Source organism: Gopherus flavomarginatus, chromosome 4 (assembly GCF_025201925.1).
Source record: "Gopherus flavomarginatus isolate rGopFla2 chromosome 4, rGopFla2.mat.asm, whole genome shotgun sequence".
Lineage (NCBI taxonomy): Eukaryota > Metazoa > Chordata > Testudines > Testudinidae > Gopherus > Gopherus flavomarginatus.
In genome coordinates this window covers 192,114,205-192,135,473 of record NC_066620.1, presented here as the reverse complement: position 1 = coordinate 192,135,473, position 21,269 = coordinate 192,114,205, and the positions used below count along the sequence as shown (strand labels likewise).

The window sequence follows — 21,269 nt, the reverse complement described above, 5'->3', positions numbered from 1 at the left end:
TTTAATTGCATTGATGATAATATATTATTTATTAGATTTTAATGCCAGAAGTGTCAGACCTCTCATATAGCACAGAGCATAGAGTTTCATCCCCTTACTCCTGTATTGACCCCCAAAACTTGTGTGTGACAAAATAATTTATTCCAGAAAATATCCAGTCTTCATTTGTATTTGTATTATTTATAGTGCAGTATTGCCCAGGAGCCCCAGTCATGGACCAGGACCTCACTGTGCTAGGTTCTGTACAAACACAAAACAACATGACCCTCCCTGCCTTTACAATTTAAGTATAAAATGAGACCCAACTGGGACAGACCAACAGAAGGAGTACCGGGAAAAAATGACACCATACTGGTCAGCATCTTTAGATGAGACATCTAACTGCAAAAATGATCCCTTCTGATTCAAGATTTGGTTTCATGTTTGTATTTCAGTCATATCTCCTTACGATAACTTACTGAGAAAAACCAAATGTCTGCTCTTGCTAGCACTACAATAAAGAGATGGAAGAGTATGAGCTGGATTCCATCCCACTTTGTGTATTATCAGCAGAATTCTCAATGAAGGACCTTGAGTTCGTAATGGGAGAAGAACACAACTTGATTTTCAGATCCCAGGTTGAGTTTTGGTTGGAAGATGCCCAACAGCCTCTCACACACTGCAAAGATATATAATAGTAACCCACTGCCTACTCTATTTTTGTCACTTCAATTAGACTGTATGGCCTAGATTCACAAAGGTACTTAGGCACCTAAAACCCAGATATAGGTCTCTAAATCTAGTTTTAGGCACCTAAGTCCCAGTTTTAGGCTCTTCAATTCATAGAACTCCCACTGAATCTGGAAGGCAACTACACTCACTTGGTGCCTACATTTTTCCAGTAAAAGTTCCCTCGGCACCTATACTTCTGCCTCTGGGCATGCTCACTGCTGCTTCATTCAAGGCATCTGAATGCCTTTCTCTCACCTAAACTCCAGAGTGATTCACAAACTGGGGCAGATAGGTGTTCAGCTTCCAATGTGGCGTGCAGGGCTCAATCCACTAGCTTGCTCAGAGCACACTTACAGGATCATGCCCTGCACATGAGTTCACCCAGAACAGCAATGGGGAGGGAGGAGGAAACCACTGTCTGTAGACAGGATACTGAGCTAGATGGACCTTTGGTCTGACCTAGTATGGCTGTTCTTATGTTCTCCCTTCTAACTTTTTGTCCAGTGATTAGGGTACTTACCTGTCATGTGGGAGATTCCCTGGTTCAAGTTCCCCCTCCACCCACTGAGGAGACAGGATTTGAACAGAGATCTCCCGCCTCATAGGTGAATGCCCTAACCTCCTAGCTCCCACAAATAATCACAGATGAGAATCTCCAACAGACCTAGGTGCCTCCCTGCAGCCTGGATTTAGGTGCCTAGCTCTGTGAGAGAGGAGGGACTTAACACACACAACTTCTTGTCGGCATCATCATTGGCTAATTTAGTTGGCTCCCCACTTATTGTACTGGCTTTTGTGAATTTCAAATCAGGAGCCTATCTCTCCCCATTCATTGGATAGGGAGCCTAGGTGCCTCACTCAGGCTTTGTGAATTGCAGTGTGTTCCTGTGATTTTCTAGGTGCTAAATGAATCAGGCAACAATCATGTCTTTTGTGCATCACCCCCAGCACACTTCTGAGCGTTAGACAATAAAAAAACAATAGCAATAATTAATTAAAAAATAAATGTCTCTCTCAAAGATACCTGCTGCACTTTGAAAGTGGACTTTTATCAGTTGTATTTTGTGTGTCTGAATTGTATTATCTGCATTTGATTTAGGGCCAATTCCCATCCTGTGTTGTGCACACATGCCTCAGCAAGGCAGGATGTCTCTTGAGGGCTAGCAGGTGGCCTGGCTTTTACTGCAGCCACTGACACAGGTGCTGACTTCCTCCTTGCTCCGGGGATGCTCAATCCCTGCTCTGGCCCAAGCCCCGTCCCCACTCCACCCCTTCCCCCAAACCTGCAGTCCCACCCCACCTCTTCCCACCCTGCTCTGGCCCAGGCCCCGTACCCACTCCACCCCTTCTCCCAAGCCCTCACCCCTACCCTGCCTCTTCCCGTCCAGTTCCGCTGCTCCCCAAGCACATCCCATTCCCACTCCTCCCCCGCCAGCACCTCCTGCCCACCATGGAACAACAGTCCCATGGCAGCAGGAGGTGCTGGGAGAGAAAGGGAGGAGTTGATTGACATCAGAGGGTGGGAGGGCTGAGGGAGGAGGCTGAGGTGCTAAGCACCCACTAATTTTCTTCCGTGGATGCTCCAACCCTGGAGCACGTATGGAGTTGGCACCTATGGCCACTGGCACTCCATGGTTCTGAGTGTCATCTGCCAGTTTGAGATGTGTGGTCAGGATGAGGGCTTGTCTGGATGTTGCCTGATTCTACAACCTTTACTCAGTTTATGTAGCATTGTTTTAATCAGTCTTATAGTATGAGCTAGGTATCTATCTATTTAATAAACTGGGATGTGCAACACACATTAGAGAGGGATGAATACCACTATGCATTCCCCATTCCTACCCCGCTCTGTACTGTTAAGAAGGCTCAGAGACCCACTGCGAGCCACTCCACTCCTTTGTGTGGTTTAGACAAGAGGGGCAGGATTTTGCCTTAGACTGTATACTTCTTTTATACTTGTACAAAGCAAAGTACACTGCCAGTGCTTAAACACTAATTAACTGAGCAATGTTGGCAATGAAGTAATTGGGAAGGAACAAATATGCTGTTTTTACAGAACTGCTTTTGGATTACAATTGTGGTGCAAAGCTTGTCGCTGGATGGTTGTAATGTAAAGTATCTAATATTATTGACCGTCACCAGACGGTGCTAAAAATGATAATCCTACAAATTTGGTTTAACCCATTGTATATGTAGCTAGACCTTGGAAAGGTGGTGCTTGTTTGCTATGCTTCAGGTTTTTAAGAAATTTTTGCATTCTCCAATAAGTTCTGTGCATTCCCCAACCTTTCTAGTTTGATTGAAATAGTTCCTTAAGTGCAGAAAGTTTACCTAAAAACTACCTATGAAAACAAGCAAACAAAAATTACAGTGCCAATACCCCTCTTGTGTTAGCCATGGCTGGTTGCTACAGCATTTCCTGATATTGCCACTGTAGTATTGGTTGCTAATTCCATATTTAAAACAAGTCCATATGGACTTTTGGTCAAGAACTGGTGACAGACAAGGGAGTACAAGAGTGAGCTGAGGAGTTGCTAGAAGGACTTTAGGAGCAACTTGGAAACCAGACAGCACTGGAGTGGGACAGGGGAACTTTACAGGGGAGTTCAAGTTGAACTTAATACAAAACTGTTCAGTCTACAGCTAAACTCAAACCCTCTGGAGGACATATGCTTCGAAATGCATCTGCAAAATACTTTTTCTAGATGCAATCGAAATGGGGCCTGATTCTCATTTACACTAAGGCTCCATTACAACCCTTTATATGTAAATTTATGGCCATTTAAAGGGGTGATTTTCAGTGCTAGATGACTATAAATAGACCTTAATGGAAATGTCAATCTGGTCTGGTGATCTTTAAATAGAGAGAGACAAAGTATGGAAGTATGATCTTTCTCAAATAGTTCATTTTTAGATCAATGGATGTTAATGAAAAACCTACAATAGGTTATGTTTGTTATTATTTTTAAGCAACTTTAATTATTGGTCGTTCTCATCTGACTGCTGGTGAAAGCTTCTTTGGTGTATTGTTCCTGTCCTTAGGTTTGAAGGATTTAGCTGCAACTGCAGGACACTTGATCAGAGCTTGTTGATGAAAGCCTGACACTGCTGTCCAAGTCTGCCTCCCCTCTGACTTTACCACCATGGTTGAAACTGTCAGGAATATTTTGTCCCTAATGAGGTTGCTTAGAGGTTCTTTGCCAGACTTGTTTCTACTGACCCACCCCATATGAGGTAGTGTCTCCCACTTCTGGGTCAGTCTGATGCATTATATACCAGTAAATATATCATGACAGAACAAAATAAACACATGGCTGGAAAGAAGGAAGTTCTGATAACTTTCACATCACGAAAGGAAACCTAAGGTCTTTATAGTCACATCAGGCTTTGGCAGTACTGAATTAGGGGAGAATGAACTGGTAATGTGGTCTAACTACAACACAAGTCTTTTATTCTATGTTAAGTCTGAATCCACATTCCCCAGAATTATTTTTATACATTCTAGTGCATTTTTCCTTTTTATTTTATTTTATTTTTTTGCATTTTATAGTGATCTCAAAGCAAATAGCTAATGAATATATCTCCGGCTTTAGCCTTTGCTAAAAGTGGATCTAGGGCTAAATCATTCTAAAAAAACCTTAATTTTAGATTTTTTCCTCCATTACTTTTACATTTCTTAAATTATTTTTAAATCTTATTTTTATATGGGCCAGATTGCAAAGCCACACTGAGTGCCATTGAAGTCAATGGAACTATTCACATAGTAAAGTACTACCACATGTAAGTAAGAATATCACAATCTGGCCTACAGTGAATGAATATTTAAGATATATTATGTATTCTGACTTACCCATATGCTTCTATACACTTCGTGAACATTTAGGGCTAGATTGTGACATGGACTATGCATTCATGAAAAGGAGAAAGAAATAGTAGGAACTCTCTTTACAACTTTATGTTGGCTACCCAGATCTTGAGTTCATGTGCATATGAGCAGATGAGTTCCCAATCAGTGAAAGGATGAGCAAAGGGGTTGGATCCTTATCTAACAGCTTTCCTTATTGCTGGCCAGAGTAATTGAGTCTGAGCAGTGAAGAGGAATAGTAATTTTTCAGTTAATTTAGGCCAGTAACACATTTCCACAAACATCCCAGGAGCAAAGAGGAGGCTCAGAAGAATTGTGACTTTCATAGAATCATAGATTCTAAGTCCAGAAGGGACCACTGTGGTTATCTAGTCTGACCTCCTGCATAACACAGGCCAGAGAACTTCCCTGAAATAATTCCTGTTTGAACTAGAGCAGATCTTCTAGAAAAAAAATCCAATCTTGATTTTAAAATTTCCACTGATGGAGAAACCACCATAACCTTTGGTAAATTGTTCCTAAAGTTAATTACCCACACTTTCAAAAATGTATGTCATATTTCCAGTCTGAATTTGTCCAGCTTCAACTTCCAGGTGTTGGATTGTGTTACATCTTTCTTTACAAGATTGAAGAGCCCATTACTAAATATTTATTCCCCATGTAGATAGTTATAGACTGTAATCAAGTCACCTCTTAACCTTCTCTTTGTCAAGCTAAATAGATTGAGCTCCCTGAGCCTCTCTCTATCTTGTGGCTCTTCTCTGAACCGCCTCCAATTTATCAATATCCTTTTTGAATTGTGGGCACCAGACCTGTACACAGTAGAGGTCACATCAGTGCCAAATACAAAAATAATATCACCTTTCTGCTCCTCCTCTAGACTCCCTTGTTTATGCTTCCAAGAATCTCATTAACCCTTTGACCCTTGCATCACACTGGAAACTTATGTTATTATCCACCATGATCCCCAAGTCTTTTTAAGAGTCACTTTTCTCCAGGAGTCTGCCATTCTGTAAATAAGACCCACATTCTTTGTTTTTTGTATACATTTACATTTAGCTATATTAAAACACATATTGTTTGCAACCAGTTTACCAAGCTATCCAGATCAGGCCTCCTCCACCTGGTCAGGACCTGTCATCCACTCCAATGTTTGCATCATCTGCAAACTTTATCAACGATGATTTTATATTTTCTCCAGGTCATTAATAAAAATTTTAAATATCAGAGTGCCAAGAACCAACCCCTGTGCAACCTCACTGGAAGCACATCTGTTTGATGACAATTTTCCATTTACATTTTAAGACCTATCAGATAGCTAGTTTTTAATCTATTTTATGTGTGTGTGATACTTGTACTAGGTGTTCACAGAGTGATGTATGTCTGCCTCCCAGGGCTAAATATTTTGTTCACTATAATCCTTGCTTAGGGTTGGCCTCAGTTACAAGCTAGTTGTTAATTAGTAAGAAAGATCCGGGGCTAGACTGGGACAATAAGCACAACCTGGATCAAAGGGGTGATGCATACAGAAAATTTTAGCAATGAACCCCACCAATACACTTACCAGTAGGAATCTTTTCAGTCTTGAGCTTTATATATTCACAACACTTGTTCTTTCACGAGAAACCTACACACATTGGATGAAGGCTCACAAGGCAGAAAGTTTGGGAGCTGATTGGCTCACTGATCCTATATACAAGCGAGCATGGACCAAGCAATGTGTATTATTCAGTGAAAAAGAGGAGACAAAGTTCTGCAGGTATTTGATCCTTGATCTGGGAGAAAGGAAAGATGATCTTGTGCCTTTGGCACTGGGTTCAATTCCTGGCTCTACTACAGCTTTCTTTTATAACCTTGGGTAAGTCACTTAAGATATCTACACCTCATTTCCCAGTGGGAATACAGAACTTCTTTTCCCCCCACCCTTTGTCTGTCTTGAGTATTTAGACTGTATGTTCTTCAGGGCAGGGACTGCATCTTATTATGTCCATATATAACACCTAACACAATGGGTCACAGATCTCAAATGGGGGTTCCTAGTAACTACTGTAGTACAAATAATAAAGGTGGTTTAAGAGAGCAGGTAGAAGTAGAAGCAATTTGATTAAATGAAGAAAATACACATGCAGATGGGTTATCAATTATTTTCTCTAAACCTACATCAATTAGAATATGCTAAGGGAAGTGGTAGAAGAAACATAATGTGGGAAAAAGCACTACAAATTATACTGTAGAGAACAGTGTTGTATAGACAAGAAGGGTACACTAGATGATCTACTAGGGCTTTTCACTGTTCTGTCATTTGGATATGATCCTTCGATATACATTCTGTCCCCAAAAGGAAATCATGCTTAGGTGCTCTGTTATGGAGTGCAGCCCTGTATTCACACCCTACACACTGCTGTAATAACCTTTGTACAAAATATGCCATGTGAGGTATCATTTGAAAAGTAATAACTTCCTGGTCAATAATATCATGGTAAAAAGTATGTAGCAACATTGTATGTAAAAGTTATGAAATCGCCCCTGTATAATGCTAAAGGCACATATTCAGACTCATGTAGCCTTGATTAGGGCTGGTCAAGTAGGTCTTAAACAAAGAGATGTGTGTTTACCTCAGTTTGTATATAAACTGCAAACAGAGCCCTAAGATAGGGAGAGAAAGAAGGAAGAAGACAAAGAAAATCTGCAACTCTGCAAACAGAGGGGAAAGAAGGAACAGCATGAAACCTCCTCTCACCAGACACTATGTCTCTTTGGAAAGAACTTTATGAGGGGAACTGAACTAAAAAAAGTGAGGGGCAAACACTCCAGTTTATCTCCCTCTATCCATCTCTCTTGAGCCTAAGAGGACAAAAGAATCCACCTCTTTGACTTTGGGAGGAATCCTGACCTGAAGATTGGTCAGTAATGCTGTTAGGAGCATATGGTAAGAATTTTACCTTGAACCAAGCCTAGTTTGTAAAGTTTTAGTGCAAGGAAGTATTTCATCTTTATTTTTCTTGCAGCTATTTCTGACTTTAATGCCTTAATACTTGTATTCACTTAAAATCCATCTCTTTGTAGTTAAATAAACTTTTTATTCTTTAATCAAAATTAATCCAGTGTTGTGAATTGTCTGGGCCACTCCATTTCAGGTCACAAGTTGTATATTGTTCCTTTACAGGGACGATGGGCCTAAAACATCAAAACTGTCCAGGAGAGGGCTGGACAGTGCAGAACACACATTTTGGGCGGGAAATTCAGGACTGGGTGTGCGTTGGCGTCACCCTGCAAGTAACTGATAAGGCTAGTGGGACCTAGAATATGTCTGGTGTTTGCTTACAGGCTGCTGAGATCAAAGTTGCTGAACCAGAACAATGGCCATAGACAGACATGCAGGGTGTGTCCTGCAAGTTGTCTATCTGAGCTATCTGAATCTTGCATCTTCAAGAGTAAGCTGGAAACTTCATGAGACCAGCTTTTCTTGATATTTCGGAATTTGTGTTTCTGGTTGGAGCTAAGAAATGTAAAAGCTTATGAAACAGACTTTCCAAACATTTTTTATCCTCAACAAAGCTAAGTTCTAGCCACTTTTCAATTACCTTTCCAACTCCTCTCCATCTACCATCACCCTCCTCTGCACAGTCCTCTGGCACCTTCTTGTGAATAGATTCCAAGGCCAAAATCCTTTTGTTACATTGTGCTATGTTCTTCCTGTTAAGATTAAACAATAGTTTATTTTAAGATGGCTGCCTTGGGTAGCTATATTCTCCACTGGTTACATACGCCCAAAGTGTCCTGGGCTACAGCATCCTATGTCCTGATTGTGCTTACCTATGAGATCTCACTGAGTTAGATATAACCCCTGAGCTTTACTAGACTCGTCTTCCCCAAGGCCCAATTGATATCATAGTTTTTCACTTTGAAATCTGTTTATCCTATACCTATATTATTTCGACGACAGATGAGAGTGTCCTCCAGCTCTTATGCAATAGGAAAGCTCTTGTAAAAATCACTGGTGGTTCCTTTTCTTTTGTGGATCTTGATGAAGGCCTTTGAGCTGAGCTTTTGTGACCACATAGGCTAAGATCCTTATGAAAGTCATATTTAGCTGTTTGTCTAATTTTCAGCATCTTTCTTAGTTAATCAAGAAAGCCTCAGTTTAGTGGGTACCTGTTACCCTGTTATTCAATTCATCTGGGTTTACTGGGAAAGTATAGTATCCTAAGTAAGTGGGAGCACTGCAGAAATCCATGGATTTAATTATTTTGTCTCACTACCTATATCTGTAAGTGGAAGTCTTGTTCAATTTTCCTTGACCTGACACTGCATATGATACGGTTTGGGCATGAGGGCCTTTTAATGAAATTGTCTAGAACTACGCCAGGATGATTAGTATGTGCAATGGCTGTTTTTGAGAAGTCACCATTTCCATGTGCATATTGGTGATAGAACAAGTGTTTGGATGCACTAGAAGCATGGCCTCCAGCAAGGATCAGAATTACATCCACTGTTATTCAACTTATATTTGAATTACCTACTATATACTGGGTCTCACAAGTTTGTTTATGCAGATGACATATGCCTCGGCACTCAGTCACACTCCTTTGACATACCTGAGAGTGTTCTGAATGCATATATGGTGGCCAGCTATTGTCATCAGTGTTGCCCGATACCAAGTGGAAGTAAGACCGTGTCGAGTGTCTTCTACTTACATCACGCACAAATGGACAGAGATCTGACTATAATTCTCAGTGATCAGTGAATAAAGCATGATTCACACCCAGTCTATCTAGGCATTACGTTGTACAGAAATCTCACATATTGTGACCATCTTACAGAGACAGTGACTAAGATTAAAACACGCAATAACCTGCTTGGAAAACTGTCCGCAACGACATTGGGTGACAATAAGAACATAAAAACATAAGAACATAAGATGTCCATACTCAACCAGACCAAAGATCAATCTAGCCTAGTATCCTGTCTTCCAAAAGTAGCCAATGCCAGGTGCCTCAGAGGGAATGAACAGAACAGGTAATCAAGTGATCCATCCCGTCGCCCTTTCTTGGAAACAGAGGCTAGGGACACCATTCCTGCCTATCCTGGCTAATTGCCATTGATGGACCTCTTCTCCATGAATTTATCTAGTTCTTTTTTGAACCCTGTTATAGTCTTGGCCTTCACAACATCCTCTGGCAAGGACTTCCATAGGTTGACTGTGCGCAGCGTGAAAAAATTCTTCCTTTTGTTTATTTTAAACCTGCTGTCTATTAACTTCATTTGGTGGCCCCTAGTTCTTGTGTTACAAGAAGGACTAAATAACACTTCCTTATTTACTTTCTCCACACCAGTCATGATTTTATAGACCTCTATCATATCCTCCCTTAGTCGTCTCTTTTCCAAGCTGAAAAGTCCCAGTCTTATTAATCTCTCCTCATAAGTCTGCCGTTCCATATCCCTAATCATTCTTGTTGCCCTTTTCTGAACCTTTCCCAAGTCCAATATATCTTTTTTGAGATGGGGCGACCACACCTGCACACATTGTTCAAGATGTGGGCATATCATGGATTTATATAGAGGCAATATGATATTTTCTGTCTTATTATCTATCCCTTTCTTAATGATTCCCAACATTCTGTTCACTTTTTTGACTGCCACTGCACATTGAGTGGATGTTTCCAGAAAACTATCCACAAGTACTCCACGATCTCTTTCTTGAGTGGTAACAGCTAATTTAGATCCCACCATTTTATATGTATAGTTGGGATTATGTTTTCCAATGTGCATTATTTTGCATTTATCAACATTGAATTGCATCTGCCATTTTGTTGACCAGTCACCCACTTCTGAGAAATCCTTTTGTAGCTCTTCATAGTCTGTCTAGGACTTAACAAGTTTTCTATCACCTGCAGATTTTGCCACCTCACTGTTTACCCCTTTTTCCAGATCATTTATGAATATGTTGAATAGGACTGGGCCCAGTGCAGACCCAGGGGGACAGCACTATTTACCTCTCTCCATTCTGAAAACTGACCATTTATTCCTACCTTTTGTTCCCTATCTTTTAACCAGTTACCAATGCATGAGAACACCTCCCCTCTCATCCCATGACTGCTTACTTTGCTTAAGAGCCTTTGGTGAGGGACCTTTTCAAATGCTTTCTGAAAACCTAAATAAACTATATCCACTGGATCCCCCTTGTCCACATACTTGTTGATTCTCTCAAAGAATTCTAGTAGATTGGTGAGGTATGATTTCCCTTTATAAAAAACATGTTGATTATTCCCCAACAAATTATGTTAATCTATGTTTGCCCGATACCAGCCTGTAATTGACGGGGTCACCTCTGGAGACCTTTTAAAAAATTGATGTCACATTAACTATCCTCCAGTCATTTGGTACAGAGCTGATTTAAATGATAGGTTACAGATGACAGTTAGTAGTCCTGAAATTTCACATTTGGGTGAATACCATCTTGAGTGAATACCATCTGGTCCTGGTGACTTATTACTGTTGAGTTTATCAATTTGTTCCAAAACATCCTCTAATGACACTTCCATCTGGGACAGTTCCTCAGATTTATCACCTAAAAAGAATGGCTTAGATTTAGGAATCTCCCTCACATTCTCAGCCCTGAAGACCGATATAAAGAATTAATTTAGTTTCTCCACAATGGCCTTATCATCCTTGAGTGCTGCTTTAGCATCTCAATCGTCCATTGGCCCCACTGGTTGTTTAGCAGGATTCCTGCTTCTGATGTACTTACAAAAATTGCTATTACTTTTTGAGTCTTTGGCTAGCTGTTTTTCAAATTCTTTTCTGGCCTTCCTAATTATATTTTTACACCTCATTTGTCAGAGTTTATGCTCCTTTCTATTTTCCTCACTAGGATTTAACTTCTACATTTTAAAAGATGCCTTTTTGCCTCTCACTTCTTACTTTGTTGTTTAGCCATGGTGGCTCTTTTTTGTTTCTCCTACAATATTTTTTAATTTGGGGGACATATTTCAGTTGAACCTCTATTATGGTGTCTTTCAAAAGTTTCCAAGCAGTTTTCAGGGATTTTATTTTTGATGCTGTACCTTTTAAGTTCTGTTTAAGTAACCTCCTCATTTTTGTGTCATTCCCCTTTCTGAAATTAAATGCTACAGTGTTGGGCTACTGTGGTGTTTCCCCACCACAGGGATGTTAAATTTAATTATATTATGGTCACTATTACCAAGCAGGTCCAGCTATATTCACCTCTTGGACCTGATCCTGTTCTCCACTTAGGACTAAATCAAGAATTGCCTCTCCTCTTGTGTGTTCCAGGACTAGCTGCTCCAAGAAGCAGTCAGTTAAGCTGTGAAGAAACTTTATCTCTGCATCCCGACCTGAGGTGATATGTACCCAGTCAGCATGACAATAGTTGAAATCCCCCATTATTACTTATTTTTTTATTTTAATAGCATCTCTAATCTCCCTGAGCATTTCATAGTCACTATCACTATCCTGGTCAGGTGGTCTGTAGTATATCCCTACTACTATATTCTTCTTATTCAAGCATGGAATTATTATCCATAGAGATTCTATGGTACAGTTAGGTTCATTTAAGATTTCTACTTCATTTGATTCTATGCTTTCTTTCACATATAGTGCCACTCCCCCACCAGCATGACCTGTTCTGTCCTTCTGGTATTACTGGTATTACTGTGTCCCATTGATTATCCTCATTCAACCAAGTTTTTGTGATGTCTATTATAGCAATAGCCTAATTTAATATGAGGCACTCTAGTTCACACATCTTATTAGTTAGACTTCTAGCATTGGTATATAAGCACTTTAAAAACTTGTCTCTTTTTAGCTGCCTGCCATTACATGATGTAATTGAATGGGACTTTTTTTCTTTTGACTGTTTCTCATCACATCATACTTGTATTTTATCATCTTCCATCCTCTCCTCCTTATTAGTACATAGGAAATCTCCATTTATAGATCCTTCCCTAAAGGATGTCTGAACTATGTGCTCTTCTGTACCTGTCAGCTTTCCCCCAGCCCTTACTTTAAAAACTGCTCTATGGTCTTTTTAATTTTAAGTGCCAGCAATCTGGTTCCAAAAAAGTTGGAACTAGACTTTTCCAAAAGTTTCCCCAGTTCCTAATAAATCCAGACTCCTCCTCCCTACACCATCATCTCATCCATGCATTGAGACCTTGCAGTTCTGCCTATCTAACTGGCCCTGTGAGTGGAACTGGAAGTATTTCAGAGAATGCTACCATGGAGGTCCTGGACTTCAATCTCTTACCTAACAGCCTAAATTTGGCCTCCAGGACCTCTCTCCTATCTTTCCCTATGCCACTGGTACTTACATGCACCACGACCACCGGGTCCTCCCCAACACTACACATAAGCCTATCTACATGTCTTGAGAGATCCTCAACCTTCGCACCAGGCAGACAAGTCACTGTGTGGTTCTCCCAGTCATCACATACCCAGTTATCTATGTTTCTAATGATCAAATCACCCATTACTAATATCTGTCTCTTCCTAATAACTGCAGTGCCGTCTCCCGGAGAGATATCCTCAGTGCGAGAGGATACCACATCATCATCTGGAAGGAGGGTTCCAACTATGGAATCGTTTCCCTCTGCTCCAGTTGGATGTTCTCCTTTCCTGATGCTTTCATCCTCCTCAACAGCACAGAGGCTGTCAGACCAAGAGTGGAACCATTCTATTGTGTCCCCAAAAGTCTCATCTATGTACCTCTCTGTCTCCCTTTGCTCCAACTCAGCCACCCTCGTCTCTAAAGCCTGTACATAGTCTCTGAGGGCCAGGAGCTCCTTGCACTGAATGCACATATATGCCACCTAATGCCCAAACGTTATGCACTTCATCCCTGGCACTCTGTTATTCAGCACTGGACCACTGCACTCCAGTATGAGCTCATTCATCTCACATAAAGATGATTGATGTACGACTTAATTTCACCATGTGTATTATTTCAGGCACATTTAAGTCTACTCCTCTACCAGAGTTACCAGTTCTCTGCAATATTGCTCTGCCCAGTGTTCGCAGAGAGGAAACCGTAGTAAAGCATGTGATGAAATTGTGTGATATGCCACATCTAGCATTAATTAAAGACTTGTTTAATCTACCAGTTGGTCATCTGCACTCACAGTGCCCATTGTTGATAAGTTTACCATAAGGGATTTACGATAGAGGACGCATGGCGAGCTTCATGGTCCACAGAGAAAGTGACAAATAATTATCTTGTCTTGGACCTCACACAGCATCAACCTGGGTTTCATTTACCACAAAGTCAGTGGAGACTTCTGAACCAGTTTTGTACTGGACATGGAATTTGTGCTGCAGCAGAATCGCAGTGCCATTTTAGATACAGTCTACTATGCCAGTGACCGGGACAGCTACAGGCACCAGCACAGCAAGGGAGAGCCACTAGTCTGAGGCTTCAGTGGCAATTTGGCAGCAGGGACCGATAGTGCGGCATCGACGGACCTCCTGCAGGCATGCCGCTGAATCCGCGTGACCAGCTGTCAAGGTTTCTTTCCCCACTCTGAACTTTAGGGTACAGATGTGGGGATCTGCATGGACACTTCTAAGCCTAATTACTAGCTTAGCTCTGGTATACTGCCACCACCCAGAATTCCAGTGTCTGGGGCACTCTCTGTTCCCCCAAAACTTTGTCCCCTCCCTGGGTTGCCTTGAGGGACTTCACCAATTCCCTGGTGAACACAGATCCAAACCCCTTGGATCTTAAAACAAGGAGAAATTTACCATCTCCCTCCTTTCCCCCCACCAATCCCTGGTGAGTCCAGATCCAATCCCCTTGGATCTTAACACAAGGGAAAATTAACTATCCCCCCTCCTTTCCCCCACCAATCCGTGGTGAGTCCAGATCCAATCCCCTTGGATCTTAAAACAAGGAAAAATCAGTCAGGTTCTTAAAAAGAAAGCTTTTTATTAAAGAAAGAAAAGGCAAAAATTATCTCTGTAAAATCAGGATGGAAAAGGCTTTACAGAGTAATCAGATTTCTATAGACCAGAGGGGGTCCCCCAGCCTTAGGTTCAAAGTTACAGCAAACAGAGGTAAAATCCTTCCAGCAAAAAGAAACATTTACAAGTTGAGGAAACAAAAATAAGACTAACACGCCTTGCCTGACTAATTACTTACAAGTTTGAAACATGAGAGACTGATTCAGAAAGATTTGGAGAGCCTGATGGACGTCTGGTCCTCTTAGTCACAAGAGCGAACAACCCCCAAAACAAAGAGCACAAACAAAAGACTTCCCTCCACCAAGATTTGAAAGCATCTTGTCCCCCTATTGGTCCTCTGGTCAGCGTCAGCCAGGTTTACTGAGCTTCTTAACCCTTTACAGGTAAAAGAGACATTAACCCTTAACTATCTGCTTATGACACCAGCGGACCTCCCACAGGCATGCTGCTGAATCTGCGTGACAAGCGGACCGCCCACAGGTATGCCACTGAAAGCTGCCTGCCTGCCTGCCTTGCTTGGGGAAGCAAAAAACATAGAGCTGCCCCTGTCAGTGGCTCTCAACCTTTCCAGACTATGGTACCCCTTTCAGGAGTTTGATTTGCCTTGCGTACACCCAAGTTTCACCTCATTTTAAAACTACACACTTACTGAAAATGGCTTGCTTTCTAATTTTTACCATATATTCATAAAATAAAAAAACTGGAATATAAATATTGTACTTATATTTCAGTATATAGCATATAGAGAAGTATAAACAAGTCTTTGTATGAAATTTTAGTTTGTATTGACTTTGCTGGTGCTTTTTATATAGCCTGTTGTAAAACTAGGCAAATATCTAGTTGAGTTCATGTATCCCATGGCAGACTTCTGTGTACCCTAGGGAAACATGTACCCCTGGTTGAAAACCACTGTGCTATGTCAATGTGGGCAGCCAGAAACCATGACATATATTGTTGAGAACTGCAAAATGACACAGCTTCCTGGAGATCTTCGTGCCTTGAACATCATTGATAAGAATGCTGTGGCTTGACCAGATCGCATACGCCAAATAAATAAATAAATAAACTACATGTATCACTTTGACTCTAGGCAAGATTTCCTGGAATGAAAGTCAATGAGTCAGCCGTGCAGACTGGATCTAGGGACAATGAGTCAGCGGTTGGCTCAGGGTACTGTGCTGACCAAAAGGACTCATAGACCAGATTTCTCTTTTTGCTGCCAAGTCAGAAGCATTTGGACACGGGGAGAGACTGCTGCTGTTATTCCAACTCTGCACAGACAATTGAGGAGTTTCAGTGACACACTACATTTTAGGCAACACACGGTAGACAGGAAACTGGCTCGGAAGATGATCAGAGGAGGAAGAATGTGTAAATGTGAGCGTGCTGAACTAAATGAGGGTGGGTGTTATGCAAAGAGCCCTAAGCGGTGACAAAGAAATTAGAAATCAGATTTTATCCCATCACTACATGTGCTTGGGCAGCAGGAAAAGACTCTGTAGAAAGATAATACACTGATAGTTTAACTACCCATTGGCCAGATCCCATGCAACCAAAGTTGTCTCTTTTAACTAGACTCTAGTCACCAGAGGATGCTTTTAAGGCACATCCCATAGGAAGATGTGGTAAGGATCTGTACTGTTATAAGCGTGTGCCTCAGGGAGGCTTCCATAGCATGCGTACTATAGTTCTCTGGTATACAGAAGGAGTATGTACACTTTTATTCCTCTTTACAGGGAACACCTTATTTCCCCTGACTCTCTTATTGTTTGCTTGATAATCTGTTTGGCTGCATGCAGCATTTCTGTACCCATATCATTCCCAGGATATTAGAGATAAAATATGGGTGAGTAATATCTTTTATTGGACCAACTTTTGTTGGCGAGAGAAACAGGCTCTAGGTCTGGGAAAAGAACTTATGCTAAACTATCTGTTCAATCAGCTGTGACACTTTTTTTTTCCTACTCTTTTTTGATAGATGTGCAAGAAAGCAGTCATCCTGTTCTCTAATGTGATTTAGTGGTCTGTAGCAGACACTAATACACCATCTTGTGCTTTATCTGTTATGACGTTTATCCATAAACATTCAAGATCATTTTCTTCCAAGTTATCAGTGACTGGGTAATGCCATTTTGACATGAGTGCCACTCTTCCTCCCATTTTGCCCACTCAGTCTTCCTGAATAGGTTATAACCATTGATTTTTAACATTCCAATTATTTGAATCACCCCAACAGGTTTCACTCATATCAGCTAGATCAAATTTATTCTCATAAATGAGCAATTCAAATTTCACTTGTTTGTTACCCAGTCTCCTAACATTAGTGTATAGGCAGTTCAAGACTTTTTTCTCTTCGTGTCCTTTGCTTGCTTGATTAATTTTGTTCTCAACATCTCCAGTTTGTGCTGAGTGCTCATATCTTCCCTCTTTTTACCCCTCTCTTTTGGTGTTAATTTAATGCTCCCCTGACTAGTCTAACCAGCCTGTCTCCGAAGAGCTTGCTTCCCCTTCTACTGAAGGCCATCCAAACTATACCGTCCCTTATCACCATAGAAAGTGAACCAATGTTCCAAAAAACCAAAACCATACACCACTTACCTAGCCAGCGGTTTACTTCTGCCTTCTTGTCTTCATACATGGGACAGGAAGTTTCTCAGAAAAGATCACTTGGACATTCTTCTTCTTCAATATGCTTTCAAGTTCCCTGAAGTCATCTACTGTCTGCAAGATATCTTACAACACAGTAGCATTAGCGCCAATATGAACCATCACGAACTGATCCATTATTTGCTCTCTTGGGTCAGATTAGAAATGCTCAATCTCTTGTGATAAAGTCAGTCCTGACAGATATAAGAGAGAGGTGGAGGGCAGATATATCAGCCCTAGAATGGTGCAGGCCCTGTTCCCTATAAGCTGAAAAAGGTTTACCTCAGGTTAACTAGAGAAACCTGTGGCCACTTAAAGGCTGCCAATGACCTTTAAAAACCCCTTTTTTGGTAAGAGAGGGGAGAGATGGGTGATAAACTGCAGCAGGGCTAGTGGCAGTAGGGGAAAAACTTCTCCTGAGTGGAATGCTGTTCTTCTTACAGGGGAAGCAACCTCACTAATGGACTGTTTGGGGGAAGGGCTGACGCCAGAGGCCAGCATAATAAGGCTACACCCCAGAGCAGGGGTCAGGAAAGGTATTCCTCTTTTTAAGTTATGAACTTAGTACCCTTGGGCCTACCCTAAGGCCTGCCTTGTAATTATGGAGGAATAAAAACATGAGTGGGACTGATTTACCCCAGGCTTCCACCAGCAGAGGAGGAAACTCTGTGCCTGGTGAAGCAATGGAGGCTCCATGCCACATACTCATCATATGAAAGGTTTTTCCATTTTCCCTACAGATGTGACTCTGAAAGTGCAGATGGGTGAAAAGGCACCAAGAGTAAAATCCTGGCTCCCTTGAAGTCAATGGCAAAATTCCCATTGACTTCAACGGAACCAGGATTTCACCCAAAATATTTTTTGACATCAAAAAGGGCTTGGGTCATGTGCATTTCAAGAGACAAGCAGAAAGCAAGGTGCGTCCCCACTTTACCATCCATACTTACACTAAGCCTTGTGAAGAAAAATAAAGTAAATTTTACCTTGTAGGAGTTTATGATAGAGACTGTTATAAAAGCATTTGCATTTGCACAAGTTTTTGGACCAGAACCAGAGTGCAAAGAGGACAGTGGCAATCAGGACAACTTCAGTAACAGCTGCACAGAAACTAGTGGTGTGCATAGAACTGGGCTGGAATTTTTATGATGTAGCCTTTGATTTAGATTCAGAGGCCACTTTCCAAAGTTCATACCCACAGGTACATGGTACTGATGCTAATCTGTAGGTAGTTGCAGAACATATTTCATTCTAGTTACTTCATTGAGAATGGATTGGGTTGCTGGGTGAGAGGATTCACAGCACAATTAAGAACAAAAACTTTTTTTTAACTATTCTGCTTTTATGTTCCTGTGATTCTGAGAGCTTTTTCTGACCTCCTGCAATAACAATAATCTGTTATGCATTGAGGAATCAATATTTGGATAGTACAGTCAACGCACATGGACTGGTAGTGGGAAATTTAGCAGATCATAGTTCAGTGGGTGCAGAAAAGTTATAATGCTGGAAGACAGGAAAATAATCAGGATTCCAGTTATAAATACAGTATTTGCATGGCTTGTATATTACTTCTCCTCGCCTATATTAATAATCCTGATACCCGGAATGAAATATCAGAAAGTGATTGTCTGATTCATGTATTCTGTCTTCTGCAGAATTGGATAGTACCTAGACTTTTTTGGAAATGAATATTTTGATTAGTTGACTACTTAACTTCTCTCGGGTTTCTTGTTTCAATCTGCAAAACAAATGCATGCCCCAAAAGCAGATCCACATATGGAAATCTATATATATATCTCCCATATGTTTATCCATATATATAAAAGCAGTCGTTAATTTCACAAGATGTATAGGCAATGAATATATTTAGACCAAACATTAATAAAATGCAATTGTTTTTACTTTAAAAATATGCAGTTCATTTTATAAGGTAAAAGTCAAGTTGAACCCCTAACGGAAGAACTCAGGGACCATCTTGAGCATCCAGATTTGAAATGGGGACTACCAAATATGTTTCAGGTTGCAATATAGCTAAGAAATATATTTTCCTTAAGACAACAGGTAAGAAAAATCTGAGTGATTAATAGAATAATGATAGCACTCACCCAGCATCCTAGAAGAGCACTGTTTGCATGGTGATATAAACAGACCTTCAGTAGAATTTAGGTGTCTGAGTCACTTATGCACTTCCGAAAATTTGACTCTTCATCTCAGTCCTCTACTCTAGGGACTAATACATAATACATGGTGTCAAGGTTCCTTCCCCACTCTGAACTTTAGGGTACAGATGTGGGGACCTGCATGGACACTTCTAAGCTTAATTACTAGCTTAGGTCTGGTATCGCTGCCACCACCCACAAGGACCCCCTTTTTCCCTGGGTAGTCTTGAGGGACTTCACCAATTCCCTGGTGAACACAGATCTAAACCCCTTGGATCTTAAAACAAGGATAAATTAGCCATCATTCCTCCTTTCCCCCCAACAATCCCTGGTGAGTCCAGATCCAATCCCTTTGGATCTAAAAACACAAGGAAAAATCAATCAGGTATTAAGAAAAAAGGCTTTAATTAAAGAAAAGAAAGGTAAAAGAAAACCCTGTAGGAGAGATTAGCATACCAGCTACTCTCACAGACAACAGATTCAAACACAGAGGATGTTCCCCTGGGCACAAATTTAGTTACACAAAAAAAAAAAAATATTCAAATAACCAGTTTGATTCTACCTCAATTTGCATAAGACAGGCTACAAAGAAATAAACATAAACCTATTCATTCCTTTCTAAAACTTACTACTCTGATTAGAGGCTGGTTCCTTGATCTTTTTCACTCCGGCTGAAACCGAAACTCTCGGACAAAGGAAAAACTTCCCTCCTTCCTTTTGACACATCTTGTTCCCCCATTGGTTCCTCTGGTCAGGTGTTAGCTAGGCTAGGTGAACTTTTTTAACTCTTTACAGGTAAAAGAGGCATTAACCCTTAACTATCTGTTTATGACACATGGACATTCTCTTTATAGTCCTGCTGATCAGTCTTTTCAAAAATATATATACTCACCACTTGTGTTCAAGAATCATATGCTTTATTTTGAGGTCCCAGAAATGATAAGCCAAATAACTGTTTCTACAACTTTTGAGCAAGAAGCATTTATTTTAAACCAGGCACAAAATGATGGCTATAAACAAGCAGCAAACAACCCTGCTCCAAAATCGTCTCCTGTGCTTTTCTTCTAGTGATTAGAAAAATGAATGGCAGAACAAGTTTTAAAGTGGGAAGGAGTATGTATTAGTGCTTAGAATAGTGGAATGAGGCCTGGTCTACACTGGGGATGGATTGATCTAAGTTACACATATTCAGCTACGTGAATAACGTAGCTGAAGTTGACGTACTTAGATCTACTTACCGCAATGTCTTCACTACAGTGAGCCGACTGCTGCCACTCCCTCGTCAACTCTGCTTGCACCTCTCACTGAACTGGAGTACAGGAGTCAACACGAGAGCGCTCGGGGATTGGTTTATCGAGTCTAGACTAGATCTGGCCGGTAGTGAAGACATACCCTAATTAGACGAAGAGTAAAATTTTCAGAAGAGCATAAGTGATTCAGACACCCAAATTCCATTGAAGGTCAATGCAATTTAGACCTTTAAGTCATTTAGGATATTTTGGAAATTTTTATCTTAACCTTGGCTCTAATTCCTAACTCTACCACTGACTCATTCTCATTGAAAGTCACCTCTATGCTAAGAAACAGCGTAAAGCCAATATACCACTTAAACCCCCTCTAAGTCCTAGTGACTTTAGATAGATGGAAGCAGTGCATAAGTATTGTGCTAGGCCTCTGCATGGAGGTTCGTTTATTCTCTGTAACTTTCATCATCTCATGTAAGTTCCAAGTTGTTCAGTTTCCCCATCTGTAAAATGGGGGAAATAATGCCAAGCCACTTATGTAAAGGTGCTCTGCTTATTTTATGTCAATGAACGATTTGTGTGAGCAACAAATGTAGGTAAGATGCTTTGCTTATCTGTAGCTGTCTTATTGTTTCTTGGTGATCATGAAGTCAGAAGAGAGCCTTGACC

The 21,269-nt window shown here is 40.8% G+C and overlaps 1 long non-coding RNA gene across 1 annotated transcript in view; it reads right to left on the bottom strand.

Annotated features, from left to right (window-relative positions):
• LOC127049808 (uncharacterized) overlaps positions 1 to 20,874 on the bottom strand; it is a 39,051-nt gene extending 18,177 nt beyond the window's left edge. Inside the window, exons 1-2 of the long non-coding RNA XR_007774065.1 lie at positions 20,595 to 20,874; positions 17,153 to 17,275 (exon numbers count right to left, since the gene is read on the bottom strand). This is a non-coding gene — a long non-coding RNA (uncharacterized LOC127049808). The remainder of the gene's footprint in view (positions 1 to 17,152; positions 17,276 to 20,594) is intronic.
• Between the last annotated feature and the right edge of the window lie 395 nt (positions 20,875 to 21,269).